Source organism: Zootoca vivipara, chromosome 7 (assembly GCF_965207765.1).
Source record: "Zootoca vivipara chromosome 7, rZooViv2.hap1.1, whole genome shotgun sequence".
NCBI lineage: Eukaryota > Metazoa > Chordata > Lepidosauria > Squamata > Lacertidae > Zootoca > Zootoca vivipara.
This window is the reverse complement of record NC_142590.1, coordinates 38,228,461-38,239,765: the sequence shown is the minus strand read 5'-3', so window position 1 is coordinate 38,239,765 and position 11,305 is coordinate 38,228,461. Positions and strand designations below refer to the sequence as shown.

General features: G+C 43.1%; 1 long non-coding RNA gene across 1 annotated transcript; it reads right to left on the bottom strand.

Annotated features, from left to right (window-relative positions):
* Window positions 1–405: 405 nt before the first annotated feature.
* Window positions 406–6,110, bottom strand: LOC118089550 (uncharacterized). The gene is made up of 4 exons (XR_004693125.3): window positions 6,000–6,110; window positions 3,568–3,740; window positions 3,147–3,277; window positions 406–1,006 (listed from the first exon to the last, which is right to left on the bottom strand). It is a non-coding gene; the product is annotated as an uncharacterized LOC118089550 (long non-coding RNA).
* Window positions 6,111–11,305: the final 5,195 nt, after the last annotated feature.

The window sequence follows — 11,305 nt, the reverse complement described above, 5'->3', positions numbered from 1 at the left end:
CTGCCACCCATTTACCTTTCTGCTTTTAAAATAGTGAGTACTGTATTCTTTGGGGAAAACATCTTGGAATCGTCTATTAAATGATATTTTACAGAAAGACTAGCAGGATGCAGGAAAAGGCTTTGCTGCTCTGATTCTGGGATTGTGTCTATCTCTGGGTCACAACACAGATTCATTTGCAAATCTTTCTACAGTTTTAGATTTTAATGCTATGTTTTATTGGTTGTTGTGACCCACCTTTGAGTTCTTGAATCCTAATAAATACTTGAAATAAAAAAATGGCTTAAAACATCTGTTTGACAATTGTATCATTTGGGGCATTTTAGAACAAGTGTCTTGTTCCTTGCAAGTACATGTCAACCTTTTTTTTACTTGGGTGCTTGAGAACAGATGGATATTTTTGCTAGATTAGAACTACAGTTTATTTCTCAGCAGTGGGTCCTCCAGGACATGGTATGACCAAGTTGGTCCAGATGTAACAATAGTACAAAATCTTTCTTGCACCCCCCCTTTTTTTAATTAAGGAACAAGCTGTATGTGACGTTTCATGTGATTTTTTACTGGGCAACTGATTCACTTGCAGTATCTGAAACTGCTTACAGTCAAGCAACACAATAATCTCCCCCTCAGTAGCCACAAGTTTCCCTCCGACACTGAAAGAGTTTCTGTTTTCCCCATTTTTAAGAGAATCGTTCCTCCCTCTAGAAGAGGGTCCTTTAAGATTTATCATTGCACCGAAGTTTGATTACTTAGTCATATCTTTGGAGATATCATTAAAATGAGCTCAAGTGGAAAGTTTTCATCATACAACAGCTTGAGACTGCCCAGCAGTCGTTATCAAGGAGCTGGGAACAGTTACAAATCTGCTCTTGTTTCCATGAGCCTGCAGCTGTGCACAGACTGTTCTGCAGGTTGAGCTACTGCTGGAGTCTCCTCTCTGGAGGTAGAAAGTCCACCGATGGGTTTGGGTTGCCCAGTCATCTCCTCCTCTGGTTGTAGTCCGGATCTGATGGAAATCAGGGACAAAGTTCATTGCAATCAAAATACAACCAGACTATGGTGCTGTGGTCTAAACCACTGAGTATCTTGGGCTTGCTGATTGGAAGGTCGGTGGTTCAAATCCCTGTGACGGAGTGAGCTCCCGTTGCTCTGTCTCAGCTCCTGCCAACCTAGCAGTTTGAAAGCACATCAGTGCAAGTAGATGAATAGGTACTGCTGTGGCAGGAAGGTAAACGGTGTTTCCGTGCGCTCTGACTTCCGTCATGGTGTTTGGTTGCGCCAGAAGTGGTTTAGTCATGCTGGCCACATGACCTGGAAAACTAACTGTGGACAAACACTGGCTCCCTTGGCCTGAAAGCGAGATGAGCGCTGCAACCCCAGAGTCACCTTTGACTGGACTTAACCATCCAGGGGTCCTTTACCTCTAAAGGTAAAGGGACCCCTGACCATTAGGTCCAGTCGTGACCGACTCTGGGGTTGCACGCTCATCTCGCATTATTGGCCGAGGGAGCCAGCGTATAGCTTCCAGGTCATGTGGCCAGCATGACAAAGCCGCTTCTGGCAAACCAGAGCAGCACATGGAAACGCCGTTTACCTTCCCGCTGTAGCGGTTCCTATTTATCTACTTGCATTTTGACGTGCTTTCGAACTGCTAGGTTGGCAGGAGCTGGGACCAAGCAACGGGAGCTCACCCCGTCACAGGGATTCGAACCGCCGACCTTCTGATCAGCAAGCCCTAGGCTCAGTGGTTTAACCACAGCGCCACCTGGGTCCCTACCTTTTAACTAATGTGTCATCCAGGCAACTGTGGAACTTTTTTTTTTTTATGACTTGTGACTCATTTTGTTGTGATGTCATTCTAGTTCTGCGGAATCAAAGTCAGAAGCAAACTAACAGGACATCTGCTCTTAAGTCCCTCTGTATAGTTATGTGCGCACAAGAATGAAGCCAGTTACAAAACTGTTAATGCTGATACATAATTATGCAGGTAAAATTCATGTATATCTCAAGAGGCTAAGATCCAAAGAGGCCCATACACATGAGAAAAGCCTTCCATATGCTCATGGTTTCCCCTTATTGCTGGTAGCAGACCCCTGCACCTTTTGGAATGGCAGCTTTGAAAGTCTTCCTAACCTAAAGCCAGCTTTCCAGGGAACGGGGAGGTGATAGGAAGGGTATATGTGAAGAGTACTTAGTATACCTTCAGATTCTGGTTTTAGGCTATACATTTGATTTTTTTTTCACACTAAATTGCATTTCTGCTTGAAAATAAAAACATTTTGTCATCAAAACCTGAACACAGCCACACTGTAAATCAAAGTTTGAGTTTTGAAGTAGGAATTTTGAATAATAAAAAGGAAGGTGAATTCATTCCGTTTCAAACTTGAATGCTTTCTGGCTTTGACATTGTTGCTGTGGCTGGTTGGTTTGTATCCATTGTGATTTCTTGATTTAAATCAATTTTAAGCTCTAGCAAATCAAAGAGTGGGTTTTGAATCCCAGTTTCCTCAAATTGTTTTGTATGTCCAAATAAATTATCCATATCGTTTTCTGTTTTCTATATATGCTAGAGTGGGGGATGGATAGAAGGTAGTTTGGGATCCACTGAGATATATTGGGGTGATCTGCAGTAGTTTGGCAAGTGTTTCAGACTCTCAGTAGTTTAACAACAGCAACAGCAAAAAGACTCTCCCACTGACCTTAAAATAAAAATAAAAAATCATTTTGACTGCGTCAGACCAACACGGCTACCTACCTGTAACCACTGACCTTAAATTAGACTGCTATAATGAAAAAAAATTCTGTTAATTCCTCCCCCCCCCAAAGGACTGTAAGCTTGGTTCTGAGGCAGAAACAAATTCCTGGTTTGAACATGTCTTCCAAAGCACCTTATTATTGAATTTTGTCTATTCTTCTCCTCCCCTCTGCCTCTACCACCAATATTTTACACTTGGCTCCAGTTGGTGGACTTCAAGAGCCAATAAAAAAACAAAGAAGATCTCACAAATCTGAGCTTGTCTACTGCTATGCAATGGGCATATTATCCCTAATGCTTAACACTCTCTTATACATTTCCACCCTTAGTTATTACATTGTAACCACGTGATATAATTGGGAACTGTCCTTCTGGAAACAAATAAGCTTACTCTTACTCCTGCCTTCTGATGGCATTTTTGATTATCAAGTACATAATAGGAAGAAGTCTAGCGAAGTTGTGAATGAAGAGGTCAAAACAAGCAACACTTCCAAGGAAAAATGAGTCTTGTTCTCTGCGTCACTGGAAAGAGAAAAAAGATCAATGTATGAATCATGCGGAAACAGTTCCAGGCTACAAGCGCCAAATATTAATGAATCGGCTTCCCTATAATGTTCATATTGCAAGGTGGCGTCCAAATACGCTATTTAAGTATTAGTGCAGCGCCTTAGGTCTCAGAACTCTGAACTCTCCAGCATTTGGCTTTTATTAATCAAAATTGCTGTGGTGGAAAAAGGGTTTTTGGGGAAATATACTGTTGATCTAGAAAACAGGATAAACATGTATGAAGCCCAGAAATGAATATCATTTACTTGTTAAAGCAACATTTACAAATTCCTTGTATGCTCTCCATTTTCTTCTTTCCATTTTTGTTTTGTTCTTCAACTTTGCCAGGATACTGCAAACATGTTTCTGCCTCCACGAAAAAGACACCGTTTTGATCAAGGCTTTGGCATTTCTCACATGCCTGAAGCGATGGTTCAGCCTGCAAACAACCAAGAACATTATCTTCAAAGACAGACCAAGCACTCTCACACAGAACAAACCTTGTTGTTGCATCCAGTCCCTAAACCAATGGCCGCAAGCAGTGTTTGAGATTGGTCATAAGGTTGATGGTAGTACAAAGATTGTTTTCCACAAGCTCTTGGTGTATTCGGCTTCTCAGTGGACCGTCAACATGTTTGGACCTCTGCCTGGTTCCCTGTAGAATCATAGAGTTGGAAGAGACCACAAGGGCCATCCAGTCCAACCCCCTGCCAAGCAGGAAACACCATCAAAGCATTCTTGACATATGGCTGTCAAGCCTCTGCTTAAAAACCTCCAAAGACGGAGACTCCATCACACTCCTTGGCAGCAAATTCCACTGCTGAGCAGCTCTTACTGTCAGGAAGTTCTTCCTAATGTTTAGGTGGAATCTTCTTTCTGTTTAGGTGCAGTCCATTGCTCTGTGTCCACTTCTCTGGAGCAGCAGAAAACAACCTTTCTCCCTCCTCTATATGGCATCCTTTTATATATTTGAACATGGCTATCATATCATCCCTTAACCTTCTCTTCTCCAGGCTAAACATACCCAGCTCCCTAAGCCGTTCCTCATAAGGCATTGTTTCCAGGCCTTTGACCATTTTGTAACTTCGCTTCTCACAGTGAGGGAACTGCCAGAAGGCCCTCAGAGCTGAATCTCAGTGTCCGGGCTGAACAATAGGGGTGGAGACGCTCCTTCAGGTATACTGGTCTGAGGCCGTTTATTTAGGGCTTTAAAGATCAGCACCAACACTTTGAATTGTGCTCAGAAATGTACTGAGAGCCAATGTAGGTCTTTCAAGACTGGTGTTATGTGGTCTCGGTGTTATGTAGAGTATCTTCCTCTACATCAGGGGTGGCCAACTCCCAAGAGACTGTGATCTACTTTCAGAATTAAAATCTGGCGGTGATCTACCCCCATTTTTTGGGGGGGTCGGCTCAAAGTTGTTGAGCTTTTTTTAGGGAGAAGGAAAGGGGGGTGACCAGATTTGGTAACCTTTTTGGGGGGAGCACTGCCCAAATACTTTTCTTACGGAGGACAACAGAAACTTTTAGAGATTTCTTGGGAGAGAATTGCATAAAAGCACTTGCAAAACTGTACGCCGCACAAACTCCTTTACCCACTCCATTAACCTACCTATCAAGATTTCTTAAAAAATACATGCCTTCATCCATTGTCAGTGTGACACCTGCATCACCATTTTGGTAACCAACTGTTCAATATCAGACGAGTACTGTGTCAGGGCCAGCTTCAGGGAATTCTTAAGGTGCTCATCTGTCATGTTTGAACGTTGCTCTTTCTCTCTCTTTCTCCCCCACCCCCTCAGCTACGGGCACCAATCCACCTTCCCCCCTCTCTCTTTCTCCCCCACCCCCTCAGCTAGGGGCACCCATCCACCTCTCCCTCTCCCTCTCCCTCTCCCTCTCCCTCTCTCTCTCTCTCTCTCCCCCACCCCCTCAGCTAGGGGCACACATCCACCTCTCCCTCTCCCTCTCCCCCACCCCCTCAGCTAGGGGCACCCATCCCCCACTCTTTTTCTCCCCCACCCCCTCAGCTAGGGGCACCCATCCACCTCTCTCTCTCTTTCTCCACCGCCCCCTCAGCTAGGGGCACCCACCCACCTCTCTCTCTCTCTCTCTCTCTCTCTCTCTCTCTCTCTGGCTCCCAGTGGCTCAAAGAGACAGGGACATGGGGAAATCCCTCTGTGAGTTGCGGCTCCTGCTTTCCTCCCACGCATGCAAACTCTCACACACCCCTCCCTCTCTGCCGGCATGAGGGAGGAGGAGCCAGGGAGCTCTAGTCAGGCAAGAGGGACAGGGAGCAATCCAGCCATTCTGTGCAACGCACTAACACAGTCACACACATACTGGTAAGCTCAGTATCGGGAAGAGGGAAGGAGCTCTCCTTGCAATTGCTCATGGTTATTGAGCTTTTTTGTGGGGGAGAGACAAGAGTTCTTGAGGGTTTTTTTTAGGGGGAGAGCTCTTTCTTTTCTTTTCTTTTAGGCTGGCAATCAGTAAGGAACTCACAATCTACCCGGGATCTACCAGAAACGTCCTGGGGATCTACCGGTAGATCCCGATCTACCTGTTGGCCATGCCTGCTCTACATATTTTCTAGTATAAAAAAAAGGGGGGGGAGGAATGTTAGTACTGTAGCAGAAACATCGGATTGTGTGGTTAAAGTTTATTTTGCAAATAACCATTCAGCATATTTGTTTACCTTGCATGAATCCTGGCATTTTCTTTTTCATGGAATGCAGGATTTACACCCCAGCCAGAAGGAATGGAGCGCTGATGGACAATGTGCTGGTAGTGCTGACACAACAGAGGGAGGGAGTGATACTTTGAGGGCAAAGGTTGCTACAAACTGAGATTTAGTATAAAACAAACAACTCATCACATGTTATAAAACTGTTCTGCCATTTCAGGATATGGATGGAAGAAAATCACATGGTTATTTTTACGGGAGGCACCAGAGGTGGGTCTGGGGCAGGCATAGGCAAACTCGGCCCTCCAGGTGTTTTGGGACTACAACTCGCATGATCCCTAGCTAACAGGACCAGCGGTCAGGGATGATGGGAATTGTAGTCCCAAAACATCTGGAGGGCCGAGTTTGCCTATGCCTGGTCTGGGGGATAAGGAACCATCCATACAAGCAGAGTTCCCCCCCCCCAGCCTCCAAATTATCATGCAAGACAAAGCTCACACATACAGAAATGAACTTCACCCCATCTATACTCTCCCAATATTTTTGCCTGGTGCCATCACCGAATAGACTTCTGTTTAAAAATAAAGCAAAACTTAGAACTGATGTTTGGGATAAGAGTTTAGTGGTCTGACATTATAGTTTTCTATATGCTGTGTGTGTGTGTGAAGATAACTGTGTTTCCATGTATGTGTTGCATGGATAGAATGCAATCATGCAACCTACCTCCATCATTCAGTTAGTGCAACTGAAATTTGGTACTTAGAAATGTTGGGTTTTGTCTGTAGTTTCTAGCATTGCACCCCCTCCCCATATGGATCCTTGAAGTTAATAGATTGTTTCCCACCTAATCCAGTAAGTGTGAATTTAATCTGAAATGGGGGACACCTCTGTTTGGGGGGTGGAGATGTGTTTCCTTCCCTCTAAGCCTGTTTTGACAAGTTTTGTCTGAAATGTTTTCTTTTTTTAAAATCATTCTGAAAATGGCAGGAAAAGTTAGGTACTTAAAGCTTATTTTTAAACAGCATTTCAAAGTGAAGAAAGAGGCATGTAATTAATGTCTTTTTGCTGTTTTCTCTTGCACTTTAAAACATCTGGGCATTAGTGTTGACAGACAGAGTCCTTAATCTTTTTCACTGTGTGCTCCAAGCCATATTTTTCTTCTCTGCTTTAGTGGCACCTGAGGAAAAAAATAATCCAAAATACAGTCTGCAGTGGTTGAAAAGGAACTGGTCCAGTGACTTTACTGCTAGAGCAACAGAAGAACAGCAGCCATGGATGCCTGAGAATCAACACTCTTATGGCCCACCTACATCCATCTTGGCAGCTGGCACTGGGTGAAAAAACAACTCCATCTGTGTACCACTCGAGTAATTAGTCTATGCAGGTGAAATGTGGAAGGGATTACAGAGGTGCAGTCAGTAAATTAGGAATGAAACAAGTGTAACTCTAAAAGCCTACCTTTGAATTTACTTAAATAAATTATGACGGTAGATATTCAATTTCATATGTCTGGAGTAAAATGTCCCTCATTTTCATGGCTGCTTTTGCTGCCAGAATCAGTATTTGGCTCTTTACGTTTGTGATTCCCATTTCAGCTAAGAGTGAGAGTCCTACTGTGGACAATCTTTATGCGGTAATGTAGATCTTCTATTAACTCCTGTGCATCAGATATTTCACTCAGGTCGGGCAATCTGTACCCATCACATAACGGGAGACAGCTGTTTTCTCAGTAGCTTCCATTATCATATCTGAAATGCAGAATCAGTTGGTCCCTGGGAATTTTACAGAACCCTCACTTGTCAATAAAATAAGGCCAAAGCTTTTTTGTGAGACAACTTTTTTTTAAAGTATAGATACACTGTGAATGAGGCAATATCCAGTGGCCTCACAAAAAGACGATTGAACATCATGGAAATGTGAAGAGGCATTTTCAGTAGTTGCCCACATGTAGAAAACTCTTCTGCATGAGATTCCCTGGGAACACATTTGAGAAACACCAGAGGATCTTTACATTTGGACAAACATTTAGTTGCTAAGGCTGCAATCCTAATTATGTCTACTCAGATGTAAATTCCACTGAACTCAGTGGGCTTACTCTCAGGTCAATGGGTTTAGGATTGCAGCCTAAAATGGTATGTGTTGGGAACGGGAACTGCTCGTGAATCAAATAAGGTGGTTGTTGTTCTTATTACTGTATTTTGCTAATCACATTGCAGACCCTCCAGGTGTCTCTGTTTTCCAAGGACAGTTCCGGTTCTTCAGAAGCTGTACTGGTTTCTGCTTTGACCCTGGAATGCCCTGCTTTTCCTTAGGACATCCCTATTTTCATTGGCGAAATCTTGGAACGTATGGAGTTATGCGACACCCAAGCCAAGGACATAAGTAATTATACAAGCTTTAGAAGACATCTGAAGGCAGCCCTGTATAGGGAAGTAGTTTAATGTTTTATTATGTTTTTAAATATGTTGGAAGCCACCCAGAGTGACTGGGGCAACGCAGTCAGATGGGTGGGGTATAAATAATAAAAGCACTATTACTGTTGTTATGAAGAAGAGGAGTTTGGATTTGATATCCCGCTTTATCACTACCGGAAGGAGTCTCAAAGCGGCTAACAATCTCCTTTTCCCTTCCTCCCCCACAACAAACACTCTGTGAGGTGGGTGGGGCTGAGAGACTTCAGAGAAGTGTGACTAGCCCAATGTCACCCAGCAGCTGCATGTGGAGGAGCAGAGACGCGAACCCGGTTCCCCAGATTATGAGTCTACCGCTCTTAACCACTACACCACACTGGCTCTCTTATGGAATAGGACGTCCCTATTTTTCATCAGAGAAATGTTGGAGGGTATGATGTTGATATCCACATGGAGCCTTCAGGCAGGGCAGGGTATAAGATCAAATAAATAGATTCTGTCATAAACACACAACACTGGTCACATGGTAGCCATGGGGAAATAATTTGAAATCCCATGGCCAGCTGGTTCTATTGTGTTCCTATACACAGCCTGCAGCTTTAAATAAACTAGACTCCGTTTGCCAGTGACCGTCTGAGGGTTATGATGTGGGAGTTGCAAGATTTTCCTGGAGGAACCATGTACAGATGTAGTGTTGGGGACAGGCCCGAAACTAGATTGTATGCCTTTAATCCCCATTATCTGCAGGCAGATTAACTGATCTAACCCAGTTTACAGAGAAGACTCTATTAAAGAGAGACATTTAAATCCTAGCTGCTCCACTTTGAGACTCATGTTTACTTAATCATGGTTAGTTAAAACACTTCAAATTAGACCTTTGGCAACAGCAGTACAGTCTCAAATTGCAGCCCTGGTCTGATGCAGCTGTTTAGTCAGAAGAAGTTTAGCTAGAGCTAACTATCTCAATAGATAGCATTAAAACATGAATGCAAAAAAACTGCTGCTTTTTTTTGGTGGTAGGGGGAGAGGAGAATTTTTCTAAAATTGGGTCACCCTGGATGTGCAAAACATCCCATTCAGTGGAGGAGAATGCATTCTTCTCTCTATCCCAAATCCCAATCCCAAACACCTGTACAAGATCAATATTCGTCTGGATAGATATGTTTTGACTCATCCAATTGGCTCACATTGTTCCAATTACATGGTTGTTGTAGAGCCAGGTTAGATTTATTTTTTTTTTGCCAAGAAGAAAAGGAAAGCCATTGATATTTTGTGGTTTCAGGACAGACGCTACACAATAAAAAGCCAGAACATTGTTTAAAAACAATCCTGTACATTAAACAGTTTTGAATATCTGAATTCTTTAAGGTTTAAAATATGAAACAGAAAATATGCTGCTGTCCACCTTTGGAATAAAAAATGCTGAAAAGTAGTAAATTCAACTAGTTAAATCCATTCTTATATGTGACTTTTTTGTTCAGCACTTTTATGCTAATAGGATGTTCGAGCCAATCCCCATGATTGACCCTGATTCTCCAGTAAAGAAGACTGCAGTTTCTTGTAGCTTAGGAGCAAAATAACTGTCTTAAAAGTGCACTGATCCTTTGAACACAGCCCTGTAGGCCAGCATGTGCTCTTGCAACATCATAAAAAGCTTTGCTTGGATGGGCACCTTCGTTAGGTGTCAGGCAAAAACATTGCTTTTCTTCCAGGCCTTTGGCTAATTAACATACATACATACATACATACATACATAAGGTAAAGGTAAAGGGGCCCCTGCCCATTAGGTCCAGTTGCGGATGACTCTGGGGTTGCGGCGCTCATCTCGCTTTATTGGCCGAGGGAGCCGGTGTACAGCTTCCCGGTCATGTGGCCAGCATGACTAAGCCGCTTCTGGCGAACCAGAGCAGCACACAGAAACGTCGTTTACTTTCTCGTCAGTGCGGTACCTATTTATCTACTTGCACTTTGATGTGCTTTCAAACTGCTAGGGACCGAGGAACGGGGACAGGAGCAGGGACCGAGGAACGGGAGCTCACCCCGTCCCAGGGATTCGAACCGCCTACCTTCTGATCGACAAGCCCTAGGCTCTGTGGTTTAACCCACAGAGCCACCCACGTCCCACATCCATCCATCCATACAATTTTTGACCTTATAAACTCTGTGTTTTTTGGGGGGTGTACTGTTTTTGTTTGTTAGTATGTTATATGTTGTGTTAGTATGTTTTGTGTTTTTATATAGTAAACTGCCCTGTGATCCTCAGATGAAGGGCAGTATAGAAATTTAATAAATAAAATAAAATAAAATAAAATAAAATAGAAAGCTTGCAAATAAATAAAAGACAGAAAGAAATAGGCCTCTTCTGTTTTGAAAATGAATAGTCAGCATGCTAAGTCTCTCAGTTGCTCTTTGCCTGATTTTAGAAGTCTCGTAGTGCTAATGATGGGAAATGCCCTCAAATAAATTACAGCTCTTTGGACTCTGCTTAAACTTTCTTATCAGTGACACACTGACTCATTGAAATAATGCAGACACAGTGTCCGTTCTCAGCTGAAGTTAGAGTGCCCCTGACCCATTTCAATTCTGGCTTTCTGCATTACTTTGCTGAAAGATTTCTTGTATTACAGAGAACTAGGATGGAAAGAAGAGGAGAGGCATAGCGTTGGAAACCTGATTATCCATAAATGGACACCTCCCCCCATTCCTAATCATGAAGTCATTCGAGGACATTACTTCAGCGACCTCCTTCCAGCTTGGGTTAGTCTGTGTGCAAATACTTGCATAAAGTGGAACAAAACAAATGTTAACATTGCCCTTTCTCTCTCTGTCACCATGGAACAAGTTGAAATTACTCAGAAGTAATGTGATTGTTGCAGTCTACAGATCAGTTACACCAAAGCTTTTCAG